Raw genomic sequence first — 21,931 nt, forward strand, 5'->3', positions numbered from 1 at the left:
TGCTTGTTAGGCCTTGGCAGTTTGAGCATGGAGTTGGGCAGTTAAACACCCCTTGATCCTACTAACCATTCTTACATGTCTAAGGCAGGTAACAATGCTGTCTGTACTAGGAATTCCCATTGACTGGTCAAAGTACGGAACAAGAACAGGAGACAATCATTTATTCTCTGACAACCCTGGAACACTGGATTGTAGCCCAAGTGGAATGATGCTATTGTGGTTGGAATTTAGAAAAACTAGACTCAGGTTACAGCCAAGATGTAAATTTAGAAGTTGACTAAAGACAGCCACCTCACAACTTTATAAACAGTGTGCCCCAGTTTCAGCTGGGATGGAGTTCATTTTCTTCTTAGCTGCTGGTGCAGCGCTGTGTTTTGGATTTGGCGTGAGAACAATGTTAATAGCATACAGATGTTTTTGGTTCTTGCTGGGTAATATTTATGCTAAGCCAAGGACTCTTCAGTTTCTCGGGCCCTACCAGCGAGAGGGCTGGAGGGGCACAAGAAATTGGGAGGGGACACAGCCAGGACAGGTGACCCAAGCTAGCCAAAGTACCACATGATGCCATGCTGAGTATATAAGCTGAGGGAAGAAGGAGGAAGGGAGGGACATTAAGCATTATGGCGTTTGTCTTCTCAAGTAACTTAAGCGTGATGGAGGCCCACTTTCCTGGGGATGGCTGAACACCTGCCTGCCAGTAGGAAGCAGTGAATGGATTCCTTGTTTTTCTTTGCTTGCATGGACAGCTTTTGCTTTACCTGTTAAACTCTATCTCAGCCTATGTGTTTTTCTCACTTCTCTGATTCTCTCCCCCATTCCACTGTTGGGAGAGTGAGCCAATGGGTGTGTGGTGCTTGGTTGCCAGCTGGGGTTAAACCATGACAGAGCGGTCCCAAGGTGAGACCCTTCTGGAGTCCTGGACCACAGTGGGCTGTGAACAGCATTTCCCTCTGAGTGGGACACCACTCAAAGCTCTCTAACTACCAAGGCTGAGATACTAGGGGGATCGCTGCCAAATGCTGATGATGGAGCCTGGGCTGATATCCATGCTGCCCAAGGCTCAGCCCTCCGTCTGTTGAGGAATGCACAGGCATTAGATGTGAGTATTTTCACTGAGCCTGAAGCAAAATTTTAACATGTATATCTTTGTGCATTCATGTTGGTAAGTCCCTATATACCTATTTCCTTTATGCTTGTGTGTGTGAATCTTTTTAGATACTACATAATAAGTATTATAATCTTGAAGTAGTAGTTAGGGTATTGTTGTTATTTGTACAAATTACATTCATTCACTTTGTAGATGTTGAAAATAACCATAAATTAAATGCTGCTAAATTCCTATGACTAATCTTGAACTGTGAACAAACTGCCTCTCTCTCTCTCCTGCCCCTTTAGATATAAGTTGTTGTCCCAGTCCAAAACTAAGATTGGACCTCGCCGCACCCACAATCTATTGACAATTTAGAAAGCAAGGGAGTCTATTCTGAACCTCATGATTCAATAGTAGAATTCCCCTTACTCTTTGTATTTCTTCAGATCTCATCAATTGACCAAGTCTGAGACTAAGTTTGGATCTAGCCATAGCTAAACTCTATTGAGAGTTTGGAAAGCAAGGGGGTCCACTCTAAACCTCATGACTCAACAGCAGGGTCTCCATTAGCCTCTTATGTCTTTAATCTGTAAAAATAATTTTAAACTCTATTCTGACTCGAGTTTTAATTTAGCTCTGTGCATTTAACCCATTTAGTAAGTAACAAAGTGAACCTTGACATCAAACTTTGTGCACTCACATTACTAAAAACTCAAATATTATTTCACTCATACCTTTGATGGAAATTCTTTAAGTGATTTGACCTAAACCACTCCGTTTGTGACAGGTATCTAGACACATAGCAACAGTATAATCAATTTTTTTAAATGCAAATTACCTGAAAGAAATTTAATCAATGCCTTCTGCTCATTCATGCTACTCAAAGACATAGTCTGCATTAGTGTGTAATTCAAAGGAACTGGATAATTTCATAGTACATTGAGGAAAACTGCCTTGGCAGAGTTGGCTTATTGACACTAGCTATCCTCCTGTTGTCGCTTTTAATTTTCTGTAAACAATTGTCTCTAACATCCGCTACTGCCAGAAACAATTTGCAATCTGTGAATGATGGGGATCATTCAGGACATTAACATACATTTTCTTGCTTAGTATCTGAAAACGTATAGGATAAAAAAAATAAGGAAAATGAAAACTTTGAATCTGAGATTGTAAAATAAAGATTTATCTCCAGCTACAATACAAATAGTTATATTTCCTTTATACCTGTTTCAGTTTCTTTTTCCGGTTTAAATGCATTTGAATTGTACTTACAAGTCTTCCCTGCACACAATATTTCTAGCTAAGCAGGGCCAGATATGTCTTATCAGAAGCATTTTATGATATTTTCCCTTGTATTTTTTTTTCTTCATAAACAAATATAATTTTTTAAAAATCGTTACTGACAACTATGAGTTTCAAAACAATAGTATATTATTAAATTGATTTTTTTACATCAGGTAACACACACAGAAGTAAACCAGCCAGCTAGTGAAAAATAAGATACTTTTCCTTATTGGTTTTGATTGATAATAGTAATAATATCTGTTTAATAGCAAAACAAAACCTTTTTTCTGGTGATTATAACCTCAATCTCTATCCTAATTAATCAGTTTTACATCACAGTAAACCTGTTCAAATCAATGGCTTTGTCCAGCATGGAAATACCTACAAAGATGAACAGTGAGAAACAAAGTCTGTCGTAGTAGGAATTATAGCACATGTGTTTGTGTGTGTGTGTGTGTGTGTGAGAGAGAGAGATAAATTTCAATAGATATAAACAGTTAAGATTTACAATAGTAATTTTTCTGATCTGAACCTGATTCCATCAAGTAAAAACATAAAGTCTGTAAGAAACTAAATCATTTTAAAAGAGCCATGTTGCACTGAGTTATTCTATTATACATTCCTGTAACTATCTGCAAGAGATGAATAAGGCAGTGCATACACACACACACACACACACACACACACACACATAAACAGCAGTGATAAAAAAAGCAGCTGTAACATTGGATATATGGTGTGCTCCTTTCAGATACTGTTCAAGTCACAACAGGGGGGTAGTTCTTAGGCAAAGAATAAAGGTTGCAGAAGCAAAGGGGACTCTGAGGAAACTGTTTTAATGCAAGATGAACAGCTATTTGTGAGGTATAAATTATGGCTTTCCCAGCACATACTCTTTACAAAGTTGTAACCTAATTCATAATATCTCCATAAAGGGATAATACCTTCAGGTAGAAGAAAGAAGGGTATGTACTACTTCTGCAAGTATCTTTGCATTATTTTATATATTAATTTGTCTTAGAAACATTACTGTAATCTGTATATTGACTGAGGTATTTGTTTGACTAAATAAAAGTTTAAGGGGACACAATGTCTGAAAAGATGATGTGGCTTCCTCTTTAGGAACGGTTGCAAAATATAACTTTAGTGCGAAAGAGAAGGGATCCCTTAAAACAACCAGTCTCCATTCTTTTGAGGACACACATATGACATGTTCTCAGAAAGGATTCCAGTACCCCTAAGATGTAATTACCAATAACAAATTGAGAGCAACAGCCATCACATGTGACACTGAGTTTATTAGAATGAAATAATCCACACAGCCCAGAAGCTGTCAATAATAGATCTTAATAATACTAGGAAGTACCTTACCTGGATTGATTTCAGTGAAATTGCTTACTTGCATTTAATGCAACACAGATATGAAATGTGCTGTGTTAAAAGTGATAAAAATTGTGCATACAACATGGACATATGGAGGGGTTTCAATCTCATTGGTCAAACCCATATTTTAATGCCTGGGAGTCTAGCCAAATGAAATTTTGTGGCAGCTGCCAAATCAGTAGGAAAATGTTTCAATCAAAAGCAGATAATTAGCAGTTACCATCTTCGGGCAAATCAAGAGTTACCAACTACAGCAACAAATTTAAAAGCCAAGAGCTTCTTGTCCTGAAGGCAGAAGCTTTTCACTGGACTGAAAAGAGGAGCTGTTCTAGGCAATTTTAATTTCATTCCTTTCTTACAGTAGAGTGTGTTGCACTGTGCTTACTTTGCTGTCTGTGCCATGTACATTACCTGGCAAGTTTATGTACACGGATGTTGGATTTAAGTGTTCTGTAAATAATTTCATTTAGTTCTTCTTATTCAATTATAAGACTGTATTATACCTCATTTTGTTTTTCCTGAACAGGAGAATAAAAAAAGGATACTAGGAAGGTCATTGGCACTTCACACATACAAAAAACTCAAGTATCATTCCACTTTCTTTTAGAGCTACTGTTATGATGATGTCTATGTCCCTCTTCCACTTTCCCTGTATGCTAGTGCATCTTCTTCCACATTTTAGAATTTTTGATCTTCCTATTACATTAAAAAGATTTCTTTCTTTCTTAAGTTGTCTCAAACTCTCTCCCTAAATTCTTAAGGAAATCCTGTTCTGATGAACAAATATTTCTGATCACTAGTATTAATGACCTAAAAATTCTTTAATGACATTTCACATGGTAACTTTGTATGTGTCTCTCACTTGAGAAAAACCTCCCTCCACCCAATACCGACTCAGGAAAAGACTATAATCCTACTTATTCACACAAATTAAAAAAAGGAATTGTGCTCTAATACCAGGATAGAAGTAGAAGATTAGTGGCTTCCATAAACAGTATGGCTCTCTTTTATATTGCCCACTGTATCTTTCAAAGCAAAGAACCTTCTAGGCAGCTAGCTTAATTTACTGTGTCTTTTTAAATTTCTTTTTTTAATTTATATATATATATAGGATTTCTGCCTCAACAGCTTGCCTCTGTGTAGGTTCATATGTTTGAGGAAAAGGTAAACACCAAATACACTGCAAACACCAAGTTTTTCCAAATTCCTTTTTGATTGTGGTATCCTTGAAACTGATCAACTTTTAAACACCCATTACTACAGTTTACTTTCAAGTGAAGCATCCAGGATGTCTGACCCTGACCCATACAAGACCACCAAAAGGAAACAGCCAGTGATACTTGTGAGTCACTCTCTGCTGTGGGGGATGGAGGCACTCAAGTGCTGACTTGACTTGTCATCTAGGGAAGGTAGCTGCTCGATGGAGGCTCAGATCCAGGATGTTGAGGAGAAACAGCCAAAGTTTGCCTGACCCTCTATTAGCCCCTACTGTTCTTCCATGTTGGCAGCAATTATACTACAAGGGGCAACCTAAGGATAGCTGTTGTGACTACACAGTTCTGGGGGGAATAGTCAGGGCATAGGGACCCAGGTGGTGTTATGCTGTGGAGTTATCCTGAGCCCTGTGGATGAGAAGAAATGGTGTAAGAGGAAGCAATATAGTAAGAAACATGATAATTGTCCTTCCAGTTTAAAAAGCCCCAGTTCTAAATGTTGATATCTTAAAGTTCAGAACATTTAATTTTTACACAACACTGATGGGCGTTTCTAGGAAACATTTTCTCTTTCTTTATATTCCTCTACAACGCCCTGGTTTGTAGTAGAAAACAACACACTTCAGTAGTAATCCCTTTGTAATGTGTATTTAGGATACAGACAATTCTATCAATGGTGAAGTCTCTAGATTATTTCAGAATTTTAAAATACTCATCTCCATTTATCAGGTACAACATCTGCCTGAACCAGCCACATGTAACTATCAAACCCAAAGCACCATTTTGATCTATTTTTCCCTCCCCAGCTAGCTGTATTTCCTTTGAAGCTGATGACTGACCTGCAAACACACAGCTGGCATGTTTTTTTCACTCTTTCCCAATATATGTAGATTATGTGGAACAATAGCTATAGTTCTGTCTAGGCTTATGGTCTACCGCTGTATGTTGGGAGATCATATACAAATTTGGCAAGTGCTCAAGCCATACCAGAAAATTCTGTAGTCCAAGGAACCCAGCAGAACAACAGCTGTAATCACTCTGAATATTTATTTTTTCTATAGCTGTAAACCTAATGGAAATGGAATGTTCTATTACCCTGGCCAGTATGAAGGTGTGAACTATACAGTTTCTAACTGTGCACTGGTTTTCTTGCTTTCAAGTTACTTATGCTTTTAGTTAAAGCCAAAAGGACATTTAAATTATGAACAGTAACACAGATACGAATTATGCTAGTAACACCTTTTGTATCACTTTAGATTATTTCCTTTGTAGATTAATGTTTTTAAGCTTTTTTTAGTGGAAATTTTTGAAGTATATCAGGAATATTATTATTTGTTACATTAATTTTTGTATTAAATAATATATTCAAATAGTTTTTCCATTAAAAATTGGAGAAAGTAACTTCTCAAGACTATCTTGACAGATGTCCACCCATTCCCATTAAAATCAAAAAGTTTCCTATCAATTTGTGTGAATCAGTCTCAGAAAAAAAAGTTACTTACCTATTCTATACAACTTTCATTTGTATAAGTAAAAACATTCTTCAAAAGGATTTTGTGTGTATTGAATAAACTGAATTTTTTATTCCTGTCCACAGTTTACCTAAACTTTGAATATTGAGTTTTATTCAAAACACACAATTATTTTAATTCACACACAAATGTGTCCCTGGCAATGAAATAGTCTGAATATGAGAGTGCAGTTTCTCAGCTTTGTACATTAAAATGTATGTTTTAATTGTAATTCTCTCACCTAAATTAATTGCAAGTTAGAAACCCACAGCTGATCATTTACATTTTCAAAAGAAGTTGTCAATATCTATCCATTAGTAAAGATTAAGAAGACAATAAAAGCCCTTTTTTTTCAGTCCCAAATCAAAATGTTTCTAGTTTCCTATCAGAAAAAGAATTCTAAGCAATCACTTTTCTAGGTAAACCTAACTTGTAACTACAATTCAGGAAGAAAATAACGCTTACAGAACAGGAAAAAAAAAAAAAAAACCTGAAAACTTGTAGTTAAAAGTTTGACAGTGCTGTAATTTTGTGAAGACCTTACTTCTGTTTATAAAGGAAGTAACAAAATTACAACTACTCAGGATAAAAATTAAGACTGAAATTCCAGTTATAAACTGAAAAAATGCATATAAAATATCTCTCAGTGTTCTATTATTTGAGTACATGATGGTTTCATTTGCCAGTAACTTCTATTCCCTTTCAGATACCTATCAATCAACAGTGTTGCATTGTATTAAAAAAAAAAAAAAATCTGAATAAGCTTTTTCATCTAAAATGAAGCTTTTATAAAGGAAGCTGCAGCCAGGGATAAGCAAAATAGTACCACCTAAGTCTGTTAAAACAGTATGGAGATCTGCCTTCCTTGAAAAAGGCCATAGAATTACACTGCTCTTCACTTTAATGAACTGGAGTGTGAAGATGTTTTGGCTAATGCAAGTTAAACTATTATTCTGGAGTAATTGTAAATCATGTATTTGCATATTGGTGTAGAAGCAGAGGCAGTGAAAATTGTTTTGGCAGCACCTGTTGATTCCATAGGATTTTTTTTTTCTTTTTTTTTCCTAAAAGCTATTTATGGGTTGAATAAGATCTGATGTAATTTTTTTTTATTTAGGGCATATGAGTTCTCCATGAGGTATTTCAACAGACACATATTCAATTTATCCGTGTGCAATATCGTGAAGAAAGGCATTTTAACTGCAGATGAATGATTATTACAACTATTTAGGGTGTCTACCAGCCTAACCTCTGGTGCTTAGTAGGTTTTTTCCCTTAGAATCCCTGGATGTGTATTGATTTCTCCCTCTTTTTTCACTTGTTTTTACCAACTTTTGTTGTTGTAGTAGTTGCTGTTGTTATCATTAAAAGCCTTACTCTCTTTTAAACCAGCATTCTCTGACAAACCACTTTGTTCAAAAAACAACTGTGATCACATTAAATCCCCTACCTTCTGCAGCTACTCAGTTTAGGCTTCTTTCTGACTTCCAGAAGTTTTTACAATTGGTAGAAGAGTCAAATGAAGAACTATGAAAACCTTAGTCGTGTGGAATTGGTGGCAAATACTACTTTTAACAGGCCTTGATCAGAAAGTAACTAATAGTTTAATGTAGCTGTATAAATAACTTCATCCTATTTAGTCTTAAGGTCTCCTAGGTTTTTTTGGGGGGGTAATAACTATTTGCATTTTTATTCATTACAAAGTTCAAACTCACACTGGAACTTTGGAAACATTATTCCCTTTTTGAATTAAGGAAATTCAAATTCTAGTGCTGTTATAATAGTAAGTGTACTTGTTACTGTGTGTCAAGCCTTCTGTCTTGTCATTCATAAATAGCCCAAAACAGTTCAAAACAAAACAAACAAACAAAAAAGATTAAAAAAAAGAAAAGATGTTGTGTTTGTACTCATGGGGGTAAATAAAAGTTTTCTGACTATAGTTGGCATTCCTGGAAAGAGGCATTTACAATGAAAATACTGCTAAAGCCTATTTGTAGCTGCACCACAGCCTGGACAATGTTAGCAGGAACATTATGCATGGGAGACACACAGCTTTATGCTCTAGAATACCCACAAAATAGCAAGGCATTTTCCATAATTTACTTTTATGATCTTCAGTTTCAAATGAATTTTACAGACTTAATGGTTTGGGAAATTATTATGGGAAACAATAATTCAGAGTTGACCTTTTCTGAGCTACCTATTATTTGATTGGTTTAGCTAGCAATGTCTTTAATTGAATTTGTCAGCAACAAAAATATGTGTGCTAACAGCTGCTGACTTACATTTTATAATTATTGTTATTACCTCAGATAAATATTTAAGCAGGCAAAGAAGAGTGGGAGTAGAACAAAGTCACCTACAATAGCACAAAGTGAACATCGCAATAGGGGATTTGTAATACTCAGTTTCTTTAGAAATACATTTCTGAATTAGCAGAACTTGCAACATATTTTTGTCATTTACTGGAAAAATATGCAAGTTTTACCTTGTTGTACCTCAGATGATGTGCGTAAATAATGACTAAATACTGTATATTTTCCTTAGCCAGAGCTTCATAATATCATCAAAAAAATTACTTGAAAATTCAGGCTCAAATTCTGCAAATGCTGACTGCTGCTCACCAGCCCAGAAAAGCTCCAGACAAATACAGGCTTCTTCTTTGTGCACAGGCTTGTTCTTTGTGCAGTGCACTGTAGAAGTAACATCTGTAATTATTTTAAAAAGATAAAAGTTACCCTGAAACGCTCTAATTAAAATGGGATTAGGCAACCAGAATGCTAAATTTATGTAGAAGAAAAAAAAAGTATGAAAAAATAAAATTTATTTCCAAATAATTTAGTTCTTATCTCTTAATATTAGAAAAAACAGTAATTTTGCACTGATATTGTGAGGAGGGAACTCTTGAGCTTTGTTTGCTTGCTTGTTTGTTTTTAAAGTATCTTAGTGTCATTAAATCGTATGACAAAGAGAGGATTCATGAAATGTGTCACTAGCTTCTAGTCTTAAAAAAAGAATTTTTGGGGAAGAAACAGCAGTTCCTTTCAAACATACTATTTCTTCCTCTGTATCTGAGTAACCTTTCTGTAGTTCTTTTTCTATTAATGGTGTTCTGCCTAATTTGTTTGTCATAGAACTAAAGGAAATGCTTCACGTGTTCTACATCATCTCTTTGAGGAAAGCACGCTTCTTACTAACCTAAGCAATTGAATGCATGTGAGATTATCCCTATAACTTACACACCAAAATTAATTCAGGATTAGACGTGGTTTTCTAGACATGATTCTTATTCCTATTGTTATTACTGGAGTTCTTCAGTTTGGAACTTAATGATAGTTTATATCAGGTTACTCAGACAGAAAAGCACTGTATACTATTGGGAACATCTAATATATACATATGTATGTAGGTATATATAAAAAAAAAAAAAACTAACTACCAATCAGCCTACTTTCAAGGAAGCAGTGTAATGGTTGTACTAGTCTAGATGAATGAATTATATAAAGTGAGAAACAATAGACAACGATTTTATAACAGAAATGTACATCTGAAATTGTTGATCTCTAATGTTTCTGAAATTAAAAATCATGTGTTTTGCTTAACATTTGCAATAACTTAGAAAACCACATTTCAACTTATGTAAAAAAAATCATCAAACAAAAGCTATTGTAGTCCAGTTTTAGAACTGTCATCAGTGTTATTAATAACTCTTAATATGCAATTTTCCCTAATTTAAGTAGAAAACTTTGTACTTCAGGGACATAGGATGATATGCTATTGATTATAAAACAAAATTTTATGCATGAAAAGAGATTTTTCTTTAATTATCCAAGAAATCTGCTGCTTCCCGCCACTCCCCCCCCCCTACCCCCCCACCCCTCCCCACCCCCCGCCCCCCAGCTAGTGCACAAATTAGTAAAATAACAGCATACCTGAGATGATCTTGTGCTGCTCATGGACATAAGCAATTTGTCAGAGGACTTTTTAAGGCAGGAGGTATGCAAGATTTTTAGATTAATGGGATACTTTTAAAGGTTTTTAAGAAATTCAGAATTAAAAAGAATACTTATCCAATATGTTTCCACAGTGTATCTTGCATTACAGTCTCTATAATAAAACAGTATCTACTGTACAGGTATTTTCAAAGATCTCTACCAATAATGAATGTATAATAAAAATTAGGAAACTACATATATTTAAAAACTGTGCAGAAAGCTAAATGTCATGATGGTATAATGTCAACCTATTAAGGGCTTGCTTTACACTATGACTGTGTAATTCATCACCCAAGCCATGCAGTACAACACACTGACACACTTCATACAAATCCCTTCTTTCTACATGACAGTACGTTGCTTATCATAAACATATTTCCATTTACCCTAAACAGAGACAGTAAAGCTCAAAGTGTGTGCAGATAAATTTTTAATAAATGCTTTGGCCAGGTAATTGATATTATTTTCACCTGAAAACACTTGAAACAAGACAAATCCACTATTCACCTCATCATTTCTAGTAGAATGTCAGTATAGTTAATCTTCAGGGGGTTCAGATGTACTTTAGCAGCCTTGTAACAGTTACCTTCCTAGTTTTAAGCAAGGAAAAGGGCATTTTTTTACTTATAAGCTGTCATCCGTATTACTGTAGGAGATCAGAGATGCAACCATGAATCAGCCAAACTAGAGAAACTAAATACAGTTATTTATAACATCATAGGATGTTGAAAGAAAAAAACAAACGGAGAAAAGGATTTTTGCTGTTTGGGAATCTTGAATGTTAAGTCGATTGTTAAAATACTAAGCACAGCTTTTTTGTATGGGACTTCAGAAAAAAAAGTCAAACCTGAGGTACTCTTTTAATCTATACTTGCTGTCAGCTGCTGGATCACTCAACTTTAGTGCTCATGTTTAATGAAATAATAAGTAAAATATATGGTAGTCTTAAATATGTCTTGAGTGGTTTATAAAACAGAAAAGTTGATTAAATTTATCAAAGACTCCCTAAGACAAAGAGAAAAGAAATAATACACAGTATTTTGCAGTGTAACATTTTGGAATTGTATATGCTACAGTATTCTAATACTTAAATCTTTGAAACAAAGTCTAAGTTCAACAACTGCAGTAACACTGAACAAAGTTTTCATATTTTTCTACTACGGAACAGCTTCCTTTAAAGTCCGCATCTCCATGTAGAATACAGTCAATCCAAATTATTATTTAGTAACATTTGGTTTTGGAAAGGAAGTCAATTGTCATCCAGGATCTGACCAGGAAATAATAAAAAAGAAACATGGGTGACTGCACAATCTTGTTAACTACTTAAGAGTAGGTAACTCAGTAGTTGCAATGTTTTGAAGAATCAAAAGAACAATGCTGAGTATTGAAAACTAGTGAAAGTGCATTTGAATTCAAAATGGAAATGATAAATGAAAAAAAAAAATAAATCATTTTGGATGTCCTGTCTTCAGAAGCCTGATACCCTGTCTTGTAACTTGCATGAAGAACAACAGATCTTCAGCCCCTGTCTATTATGGAGTGGTTGTCACCATTCTAGATCACATGGTAATTAATTAGTCTTAGATTTACACTTAAAGGCTATTTTTACTAAGGTCAACTGTACTATTTTGTAAAAAGGAAATAGATTATCCATTATTAAATTTTCTTTAGAAGGATGCTGATTTTACACCCAACTACATGTAATCACTGCTACTCTCAGACAATACAATAAGTACCACTAAGGTAAGAATTATAATATATTATAGATATGAACATATTACAACAAGAACAGAAAACCATTCAAGTTTATTAAGAAAAAACATTTTGGAAAGTTAGTGTTTCATTTGTAAATGTTTCTAAAGTATGATGTTCTCTATCAAAAATACACTGAGGGAGAATAAGCTTTTCCGCTTCAAAGTTTGGTCAGTTCTGCACAACACGTCATGACTCAGATAAAAAGATGCTTTCTGTGAATAATTAATTAATTTTCAGGTGTAGACACTGCTCACCTGGCAATAAAGTCTCTCAAAACTGTACAAGGTCCTAAAATTACCTTCGTGGAATACTTTTCTTTAAGTGATTCTAACATTTAAGAAAACTGGTGAATACATTCACTTGTTTTGGAACATGTGCTTATAAAATATACATGAGATATTTACATGAAATGATTGACATATATGTTTAACAACAGGTCACCTTGAAAATGTTTTCAAAAACTTCTGGTTCTCAATACATTTATTTACAACGCAATAGAAAATGCCACAATTAGCTCACAGAACCTGTCTTGCATGAGTTCAGAATTACCTGGGAGTGAAAGGTAAAAATACACTTGTAGAGAAGCAACATCTTCCTTTCAGATTATATTAAAGTCTTCTCTGTTTTGTAACTCTATAGATTACCCCTTGTAACTCATCTGCTATGATCAGCACACAGCTACTGAGAAACACTGGATTGTTTTACATGTTTCCTTCCACTTTTGCTTGCTGTGTGTTGCATATTTGAATCATAGAATCGTTAGGTTGGAAAAGACCTTTGAAATCATCAAGTCCAACCATTAATCCAGGACTCCCAAGTCCATCACTAAATCAAGTCCCTAAGCACTGCATCTATGTGTTTTTAGACACTGCCAAGGATGGTGATTCCATCACCTCCCTGGGAAGGCTGTTCCATTGCTTGACAACCCTTTCAGTGAAGAAATTGTTCCTAATATCCAATCTAAACCTCCTCTGGCATAGCTTGAGGCGGTTTCCTCTTGTATGTCACTTGTTATCAGGGAGAAGAAACCTACCTCCACTTGCGTATAAACTCCTTTCAGGTAGCTGTAGAGAGCAACAAGGTTCCCCCTGAGCGTCCTCATCTCCAGACTAAACAACCCCAGTTCCCTCAGCTGCTGCTCATTTGGGAGAAATATCAATGTTTATTTTGGAAAACAAACAAACAACAGATTAAGAATGGTTTCAATTTTATTTTATTGAAAATCATATGTAATAGATCATTAGGTAGGAAAAACTCGGATACTCCCAACAGATGCATTTTCAAAATGATTGATTATTCTATGAAGATCTGCTTGATTCAGGTTTCTATCCACCCAATGACAGAATTCCAGAAGAATTAAGTTACTTGAAGCATCCCTGATTTGGGGGACAAAAATATTTTTATTAATAATGTTGCTGTGCTATACCACGATTTTATGCTGTTCCATTAAGAATAGTTTCCTAATCACTATTCCTTCAGTAGAAATGGTTGCTTCTTCTCACTTTCTGCAAAGGTATTTTTAGGAACAATATAGATTTTATCAAAAGAAAGAGGTACTTTTCATCCCTAATTTTAAACTTGATTAAGTGGTAAAGGGAATTTTGTACTTATGGTAAGTAGCTAAATGGACTAGAATCTTTTAACAACTGCAATACTGCCCAGTGGGTGAAAAAAAGTTCACTTTTTCACAGGGTACCCCATCACCTGCTTTTTGATTTGAGGTACAGCTGACTCTGCATAGACATCTGGGCTTTGACCTTTCTGCAAGATGTAAACTATTGTCATAACATGCAATTTTTTTATAATGTGGTTCTTTATCCTCAGAATTTGAACTCACTCTACCATCACATTTCAGGGAACCAAATAACTGTCAAGCTAAAAGGACGATCAAACTCAACCAGTCTAAACTAGCTTCAAAAATATGGCCTGGAGGTTAAAGCTGTAATATTCTAAGTTTAGTTTGCCAAGCTATTGAACAGACAATTAGTGCTAAGAGTTTGAATATATGATATCAATATTTATGTATTCCTATTAATAGTATGAAGGTCATAAAAAAAGCTTTATTAATTGCCTCCCTTAACTCTGTGGTCACAAAAAGTAAAATATTGCCTCTTATTTGCCAATATGTACACTTTCCATGTTTTCAATAAACCATAATGCATGAATAGAACAATACAAAACCTATTGTCTCATCTTGGATGTATCTTAATTATCATTGAAAGTGCCACAGACATATCCCTGTTCACCCAGGTTTGCACATTAAATCTGAGACACAGTGAAGTCTAAACAAAACACTTTACATTTTGCACTACCAAAATTTCACTCTTAAAATTTGTATGTTGACATTTTCAGGGCTGAAAATATGCTCAGCAAGCAGAGAAAAACAAAACACTGAATTTGTAGTTAAAAGAAGTTGATATATAACAGAAGCAACCTCTATTCAACTTTGAATAGGTTTTTTTTTTATTATTATTATTATGAAATTTTGCTAAAGTATTTTCTGCAACAGATAAAGTTTGCAAAATTTGGATTTATTATTTATGTAAATTCTGAAATAGAAAATGTATGGAAGTTGAAAATTGTACTTCATTGTACATCTGATATAGATCCAGAATTATAAAACTGACAGAAGTCTTAAACAACTCAAACTTTAATAAAAATTTGGGCCCTTTTTTTTTTTTTCTCATTCTTTTATTGGCTATTGGCATGTTATTACTACTGATTCCTTCAAGGAAATGTCTTACGTTTAACAAGGTGACCAGATTTCAGCCTAGGAAATAATAAGTCCTTATATTGAAGATCTGTAATCTTAAAAAAATGTCAGCAATCTAACTGCAGTGAATCAAGGCTTCTTTAACAGTGAAATATAAATCTTAATACTAACTTCATATTTAATTAAAAAATACACTACTGTAAGAGAAAGCAGAAATAAATTTCATTTGTACTTATCAGATTTTACCTTACCTTCGACATGTGAATTTGTTCTGAGAACGTGTTTACTAATTTGGGTAAAATGCATTACTGCATGGAAACTACTTATACTTTTACAGTAAGAATAATCAAGACAAGAGGATAATTTTATTACTTCCAATAAAAGTAACTTATAGTTTAGCTAAACAATTTAATAAAAGTATCACCAAATGGCATGATTTAGATCACACTTTGTTACTGATTTGCAAAGGCAAGAAAAAAATCCTTCAAAAGGAAACTTTCTATCAAAATGGAAGGTTATTGTTAGTATTCACTGAAATAGACACTGCTTGTGTGAAATCAGTTCTGGTTTTAGACCAAGATGTAGTGGGTGACACTATAATGATATCACAAAGAAAAAGTCATTCAGAAGACTGGTCAGAACAAATAGCTGCCTGGTTTAAAAAGCAACAAACTCGTGACTGGGTTATCATTAAATATGAAAGTCAGAAATAATTTAGCCTGTTTACTTTGTAAATTCTCCATGTATCAAAACTAATAGAACAAAGCAAAACATAAGAATCTATGCCACATTCATGGTCCTATCTGTACAATTGATGTACGTCAAACAATGACCATTTCTATTCCCATAGAAAATGAAGTAACATACCACTTTATTTTTCTCAGTACCTAGTATTTTGAAAAGTTTTCTTGTACTCATTAAATTCTGGAACTTTAATCTTTTTCATACAACATGGATGTATAATTGCAGTTATAAACCTGTTCTAGTTTTATTAATGGATGGATAGAAATATGGAAAAAATATCACAAAATGGTATCTAGCTTAACAAAGCCATATGAATTCTCATTGAAAGATGAAGATTTGTATTGCTTAGCATTCAAGTTCCATCACTAACATAAACTTTCAGTATATAACAAAAAAAAGATCAAACTCAACAACAACGAAAAAGAGTGAGTGTGTTTTATTAAAGGATTAAGGGTGACTGCCCAAGCAGCTGGAGGTCAGAAATACTGAGAGCCACCAGTCATGATTTTCTGAACTGTGACTTACAGTTGTTGGAACCTTCATTACTCAGAACTGTTCTAACACCTGAAAATATGTGATCACCCCTCATGTTGTCTCTGTTAGGGTCTAAAATAAAAAATTAAAAATAAACTTATTTCAGACACAAATTTTTAGCCAGGGACTGTTACATAGGATTTCCCAGAGTGTTGCTACAATCAACAGAAATCATGATGTAATTTTTTAGAGCTTCATAAAGTTGCTTATCAAGGGAACATTGACAGGACAGTGACCTCCTATATCTATCAGCCCTCCATGTAGTCACAAAAAGAAAGCCTTTAGAGATGTGTCATACTGGCGTGGGAGGAGGAAGGGAAAATTCTGGAAAAAGGCTGACAAGTAGTTGACAAATAGATGACTGAAATCTGAGAAGCTGAAAATACCAAAAAATCCTGAATGACTCATGCTCTACCAAACTACAATACTCACCTAGATTTCCAGATGTATAGGAACCTAGAATTTCTGGAAAATAGGCACTGAGCATGTATGAATCAACTGGTCTGTTCATATGTTACAAAGATGCTCTGTAAATACAGAACAAATCTAATGCCTCTGTGACTCAGAATTCCTACATACAAAATCAGTCACAGACTTACAATTTTGGGAATTTGCCAAGAAAGCCAAGAAAACCTTTCTCAAGTTTTGTCACACAGTCAAAACACTGAAGGATATTGTTTTAGCATTTAAATCTGAAATGACAATTTAGCTGATTAAAGCAAGAGATCTACACCAACTTACCACCTCACTGCAATGTCTTCACAGAACCATCAGTGGCTGGAGGTTTAAAAGTGTAAGACTCTTCAAGATTTCCCTGAAAGACAAAATAAGAAATGTTTTATTTGCTTTTCTGCAGTAACACAAATAAATTCTGAAGGTTTCAAGAAACAGGAAAAGTTAGTACACCGACGATAAATAACTTCAGCAAACTGCTATCACTGAAAGGTAGCAAACCAAAGTGGCATTTCTAGACTAACGGCTGTTAAGACAGTCTAGATCATAAATGACTTGAATCAGATATTTTCTGATTAAAGTGATCATCAAACAACTGTGTTTTCAACCACATTGTCTTAATTATAAACCCTTTCTTGTTATGTCACTGCTGGACCAAGTCTTTTTCAATGTACTATTTTAGTGCAAAAATGTAGTTTCATATATTCACTCATTAACTACACCAGTGGTATTACCAAACACCTGAAGTACTTGCACAGACATTGTGTTAATCAGCTAATTACCTTAACAGTTTGTGAAAACAGAACTGTAGCCTTGCCAACAGTAAAACTATCTGTTCACATATCACAAACCAGTGTAAATCTCTACCATATGGATGTCCACTGTAACTCATTCAATTGTTTTTCACTAAAAGTCAGACTTATAGAGGCTGTAAAAACTACACAAGCAAAAACTGGTGAGTGTCAAGTACACAATAAATGTGAGAATCATCTTCATATCATATATCTGAATATCACTGTAGGAAGATAGAGTTAAAAGGCATCTTTCTTTTTAGTTGTGCATATATTAATACTTCATTTTTGGATAGGTTTAATTATTCCTAGCTCCACACTGGTCTGATTTCATATTATTTGTAACTTGGGAGGAAAAGATAATTGCTTTTGTGAGAACAGCATTTCTATCATGTAATGGTATTCCTCTCTAAGCTGACTTTTTCTTTTGTTCCTTCTTCATCTTGTTCACATCTCCTTCTCTTTCTGCTTTTGTGGAATGCGTTGGCTTGTTGACCCTTTAGGCAAAAAGCCTACTTTGGCTGCCAAATGCTCTATTTCATGACATGCAAATAGTCTGGACAAATGATGGTGTATCTGTTTTTCCATAATAAAAGATAGCTTGTGGGGGGAAAAAGCAACTCAGAAAACCCAAACCACAACTTTTTTTTTTTTTTCTCATTATTGTATTAAGCAGGAAATTTCTGCTTTTTGGTGGGGTTGAGATTGGTATTTGTGCACTGTATTATTTACTTATTGCTTTACCTATGTCATCATAAGACTTCTTCTCTGTAACATGTTTTTGTCTTTTCTCCCTTGTTTTCTAGCTCTAACATGCCTCCTTGTCTTTTCTAATATCAGTGTTTTCCTTCTTGAATTTTATGTACCTGAATACTTTTCATGTTCCCACCTGTACTCCATAAATGTCCATTTTTTTCACTCTTAGTGAATAACAGCTGGCTTAGCCTGACCAGACATACTCTACTTTCCTTCTCATCGTTCTTGTACTACCCTCTATGGGCCTTGATAACATGTTCACTTGCAGTATTTCCTTTTCCCTTCTTTTGACTCTGGAATACATGTTCCACTTAAAATGCAACCATGAACAAAACAAAAAAAGCATCAGGTTTTCATCTCTATGCTGCTAGTCCAGGCCTTGTAGCCTTTATTCTGCCAGATTCCTCTCTTTGTTCTAAACACACACACACCAATAATATCACTGAAACATAAATTGTGACAGTAAGAACAAAATAATAATGGACATGCACAAAGACTGTCAACTTTTCAGTCTATTGATTCCCTCATGTACAGTGGACATTCACCACACTTTCTAAATGTGCATGGTGTCCACAAAGAAGTTAATTACTTACTACTGAAAAGTTAACTTTAAACTAAGACAAGCAAGAATAAAAAAAAACATTTTCTGTTACCCAAAAATACGACCAAAAAAATGTAACTGCCACTGCCAAGTATTTTATACTCTCAGTAGAAGTACTTTTTTTCATTCTATTGAATATGATCATTCTCTGCAATAATTTTCATATTCAAGGATCATATTCTGCAAGCTCAAGAGCTGTCCATCCCAACAGGCAGGAAGTCAGACTAAAATGCCAGGGGGCTGCATGGATGAACAAGGCACTCTTGCCAAAACTCAGACATGAAAAGGGAGTATATGAAAGGTGGGAACTGGGACAGGTAGGGGGAATACTGACAGATACACTGTGTAAGCATGCAGAGATGCATGTAGGAAAATCAAAGCCCAGAAACAGAATCTGGTGAAGGGTGTCAAAATCAATACTCTGTGTAAGTGTATCAACAAGTAAACAAAAACTAAAGAAAATGTGGACCCGCCACTGGGTGTGACAAGGGTCCTGGTGAAGGAGGACATGGAAAAGGCTGAGCTACTGAATGTCTTCTTTGCCTTGGTCTGAATTAGTAAGACCTCCCTTCAGGTCTTCCTGAGACCAGGCAAAAAGTTTTGTGTTACAGGCCCATCAGGTCTTACCTCCACCCCTGGGAAGGTGATGGAGCAGCTAAACCTGGAAACCATTTTCAGGCAGTTCACTGACAAAAAAAAATGCCAGGAACAGTCAGCATGGATTCACCAAGGGAGAGTCAGGCTTGACCAACCTGAAAAATTTATATGGTGAAATGAGAGGCTTGGTAGATGAGGGTACGGTGGCAGGTATTGCCTACCTAGACTTGCATATGGCTTTTGACCCGGTCCACAGTAATACCCTCACAGAGACAATGACGAAGTATGGGCTGGATGAGCAGATAGTGAGGTCAATTAAGAATGAAAAAAACAGCTGAATTCAGCACATTTTGACCAGCAATATAAAGTCTACTTGGAGGCCAGTAGCTAGTTTGGTGCCCCAGAGGTCAATACTAGATAATACTAACTTCAGTGTCTCTGTTAATTATCTAGAGAATGGGGCAGAGTGTAGCCTCAGCAATTTTGCTGATGACACAGAACTGGGAGGTGTGGCTGATACACCAAAGGTTTGTGCTGCCATCCAAAGGGAGCTTGATAAACTGGAGAAATGGGTTGACAGCACCTCATGAAATTTAATAATTGGAAGTGGACAGCAGCTTTGAACAAATGGCCCTGGGGGTCCTTCTGGACACTAGGTTGAGCATGAGCCACCACTGTGCATTTGCCACACAGAAGGCCAGCTTCTTCCTGGGCTGCAGTAGGAGGAGTGCTGCCAGCAGGTCAGGGAAGGTGATCCCATTTATTCAGCACTGGTGAGGCCACACTTGGAGTACTGTGTCCGACTCCGAGCTCCTCAGTAGAAATGGAATACGGACATACTGGAAAGAAAAAATTAAGTGCCATGAAGATATTGAAGGGACTGGAGCATCTGTCTTATGAGAAAAGGCTGAAAAAGCTGGAACTGTGCAGCTTGGAGAAAAGAAGGTTCAAGGGTAAACTCATCAATGTATATAAATACCTGAAGGGAGGGTGCAAAGAAAATGGAGTTAGGCTCTTCTTTGGTGTCCAGTGACAGGACAAGAGGCAATGGGAACAAGGAAACACAGAAGGGTCTGCCTGATAGTCAGGAAACAGCTTTTTACTGTGAAGGTGGCTGAACACTGGAACAGTTTGTCCAGAAATGGTGGTGGAAACTCTATCCTTGGAAATATTAAAAAGCCATCTGGACATGATCCTGGGAAACCTGCTCTAAGTAGCTCTGCTTGAGAAAGGAAGCTGGTCCAGATCCAACCTCACCCGTTTTGTGATTCTGTGATATTTTACTCATGGTACATAGAATCTGTGGGTTTTCCACCCACCTAGGAAGGCTGTGATTGATAACCATCTTCCACCTTTTTCTGTATCTCATTGGTGACATTCAGAAGCCACAATATTCCTAATGATTCAGGAAAAAATAAAAGTGAAAAGCAACAAATGCCAAATAGGAACCAAGAATGTTTTGCCCTAAAAACTCTCTTCCTCTAAACTTTAGGGGAAACTATTTTTGCCATCCTACAATAGCAGTTTCTGAGAAAAAAGTTTTTTTAAATGCACAGCACCACATGCAACATAGAGTTCTTGAAAACAGGCAGGCAGAAAACTTTTTTTTTTTCCCTAAAAACCATAGCTATGTTAAGACTGAGTGACAATAAATCAAGTCATGAAGTTAGAGCAAAGTTTATTGGTTCCTCAGATTCTTTTTTTTATAAGGGAAAGCACAGCTGAAAGATGCTGAAAAAGCAGTCTCCTAAAATAGTTCAAGAAAACACCAACAAAGTGTGTATGACATGGCTTTAAATTGGTCTCTTCCTCCTGGATTTAAACTTAAGCATGATCATGAATTTAGGTATTTATGACCTCCAAGTGTCCAAGCATGCAGAGACATAAAAATCTCATCACCAAGACTCCTGAATATTCAAGGAAGATACAATATGGTCTTGATCCAAACCCCACTGAAATCAACAGGAATGTTTCAATGATCTGATCATTCTTTGGCCTGGCCTTCCAGGCTAATAAATTAATGAAGCACATAAAAGAAGACCCAGAGTAACACTAGAGTACTAAGAGATCTCAGTTGTGTCTGAGCTAATCACACCTTAATGTAATAAAAAATGTTTTTGAAAATGTTAGTATTTAAAATCTGATTTCTTTCCTTTCCCAACAGAAAAATGTATTGTGAGGTATTCTGGTCAACCAAAATCTGAATTTTTCACTGGAAAATCTCATCCAGATCTATGATAAAACAGAAAGGAAATGGCATTACACTGTAATTATACATCTTGCAAATTTACAAGTACTAGAATACTGCAAAGGAATATGGATTGGAAAGCTTCTGAAAATGTACAACCTCTTTTGCAAAGTGAGCTTTACAAAAGAATTAAAAGGCCTTTTTTCTACTGTTTACCATCTAAGAAGGGAAAGTGGCCTACAAGTCACCTTCCAAGCTACTAGTCAAAGTTAATGTTTGCTAGCAAGTATAACTTTCTTACTCTTATGTACCCTTAGATCAA

At 35.4% G+C, this 21,931-nt stretch overlaps 1 long non-coding RNA gene across 1 annotated transcript in view; it reads right to left on the reverse strand.

Annotated features, from left to right (window-relative positions):
- Positions 1-21,931, reverse strand: part of LOC129734764 (uncharacterized) — a 329,354-nt gene that overhangs the window by 39,044 nt on the left and 268,379 nt on the right. Inside the window, exon 2 of the long non-coding RNA XR_008730369.1 lies at positions 16,965-17,037. This is a non-coding gene — a long non-coding RNA (uncharacterized LOC129734764). The remainder of the gene's footprint in view (positions 1-16,964; positions 17,038-21,931) is intronic.

This window comes from Falco cherrug, chromosome Z (genome assembly GCF_023634085.1).
Source record: "Falco cherrug isolate bFalChe1 chromosome Z, bFalChe1.pri, whole genome shotgun sequence".
Lineage (NCBI taxonomy): Eukaryota > Metazoa > Chordata > Aves > Falconiformes > Falconidae > Falco > Falco cherrug.